The sequence below is a fragment of the Pteropus vampyrus genome, unplaced genomic scaffold, assembly GCF_000151845.1.
Source record: "Pteropus vampyrus isolate Shadow unplaced genomic scaffold, Pvam_2.0 Scaffold239, whole genome shotgun sequence".
Classification (NCBI taxonomy): domain Eukaryota; kingdom Metazoa; phylum Chordata; class Mammalia; order Chiroptera; family Pteropodidae; genus Pteropus; species Pteropus vampyrus.
The window spans coordinates 910,248-912,055 of record NW_011889020.1 but is presented as its reverse complement, the minus strand read 5'-3'; the positions used below and the strand labels follow the sequence as shown (position 1 = coordinate 912,055).

Genomic DNA, 1,808 nt, shown 5'->3' with positions numbered 1-1,808 from the left:
GCACAACACTGTGTTCCTCTCCTGTATAATGAACCAAGAGTAAAAGTTCCCTCCCCTTGGGACCCAGGGTGGGCTGGGCACTTCCCATGGATCCTCCTCGGTAGGACTCCGTGCCCAGTAGGAACTACTCCATCCCGTTACCCAGGTGGAGCCCAGCGCTGTAGCCTCGCTCTTTTGGAGACAGAAGAGGTGAGAGCTCAGGTTCAAATGCCAGGCCCGGAGTCCTGCAGCAGCAGAAACTCGGATGGGGGCCCAGGCCCACAGACCCTGACCAGAGAGCAGCAGGCACAGTTCACTGGCAGCGCTCTCCAGTGCCATGCTAACCTGGTTCCCGATGCCAGTGCCTCTGGGGCTTCTCCGCTACTTCATGGGCATTTAAGTCCAGATAAACGACAGACACAGACACAGACTGCACACACCTGCTTTTGTATTTACTGGGTGATAAAAAAGCAGGCAGCACTGACAGGCTCGACAGCTTATCTTTCAAAAGCCTTTTTCCATCCCTGGCTTGAGTACACTCTACATTACCGAAGAGAGAATGGAAGTGTGCCTCTCCTAATTGTAACCACTAAAATGAAGTTTGCTTGAAATATCCCAGAATGGCTTTAAATTGTCTTCCTACTTGTGAACACGGGTCCGCTGCTTGGCTGGATACAAGCATCTGTTCCCTGCCTGCTCTGTGCCTGAGTGGGAGCACTCAGGGATCAGGTCGCTTGTCCTCCGTGCTCAAGTTTTCTGGCAGCTGCCAGCAGTGAGGGTGATGCTGCTGAACAGATCAGGAGAGCACAGGTGTGCCACCCCATCCTGAGAACCACCGGCATCAACCACCCTCTGGGCACTGCGGACACCACGCTGCCCAGAGCTCCCTCCATAAGTCCTCCAGCCAAGAGCAGGTCGTTTCACAACTGCCCGGCTCTGGGCAGGGCAGAGGAATCCCATTAACCACCCCCTGGGGCCCTCACTGGACCTCCCAGTCAAACAGCAAGGCCTAGTTGTACCTGGCTCCTAAGTCAAAGGAGCTCTATAAAAGCTGAGTGACGCCTATCTTCTTACATTCTGGAAAACCCAAGGGCTTTATATTCCAGTCCTTTACCCAAAATTAGAGAAGGAAGGGATGGGGACAGAGAGAGAGAGAAGGAACGAGCTTCTCGGCGCCTCCCTAACTGTACATCTGGGTGTCTTTTATGGCTTAGTGATAACTGAACAGTGGCTACAGCACTGACGGCGCGGCTGGGGTCAACACAAGAACACCGCACGGCACTGCGCAGATTCAGAAATAAGAACGTCGAAGCCCTTTTTAGGGCTTACTGTGAGAGAGTAAACGTGATCGTTGCAGGATTCGGATGCGACGAGCGGAAGGCCGCAGGGGCAAGCTGCTTCTTCGGAGCAGTCTCTCCCGGCGTCTCTGGGTCGCCACCTTTGACAAGCTTGAGATGACAAGCGGACCTGCATCTGGTTTTTGTCCCTTACTGTTCACACACATTTCCCCCATCCTTAAACAAGTCTCCCCACGCATCCTCTTCCCGCTCGTATCCACTGAGGGGTCGGTCCCGCCCCGGCAGGTGTTTGGGCGCCCGCCAGATACGCCGGCGAGGAGGGCGGGGCCGCGAGACCAGCAGCCCCCCGAAGGCGCCGCCGCGTTTGCTCCCCGGCCGGGCCTGCGCCTATGCGCACGCGTGCCAGGCCCCGCCGGGCCTTATTTCTCAGCACCGCCTACCTCCTCGCCGAGCGCCAAATAAGTTTCCGGGCCCGCCCCCGCCCGTGCGTGCGCGCCCCCGCTGCCTGCGTCACTAGGAAGCGCGCGCCCG

At 57.2% G+C, this 1,808-nt stretch overlaps 1 long non-coding RNA gene across 1 annotated transcript in view; it reads right to left on the bottom strand.

Annotated features, from left to right (window-relative positions):
• Nucleotides 1-1,798, bottom strand: part of LOC111728948 — a 3,476-nt gene extending 1,678 nt beyond the window's left edge. The window contains exon 1 of the long non-coding RNA XR_002776026.1: nt 1,309-1,798. This is a non-coding gene — a long non-coding RNA (uncharacterized LOC111728948). The remainder of the gene's footprint in view (nt 1-1,308) is intronic.
• Between the last annotated feature and the right edge of the window lie 10 nt (nt 1,799-1,808).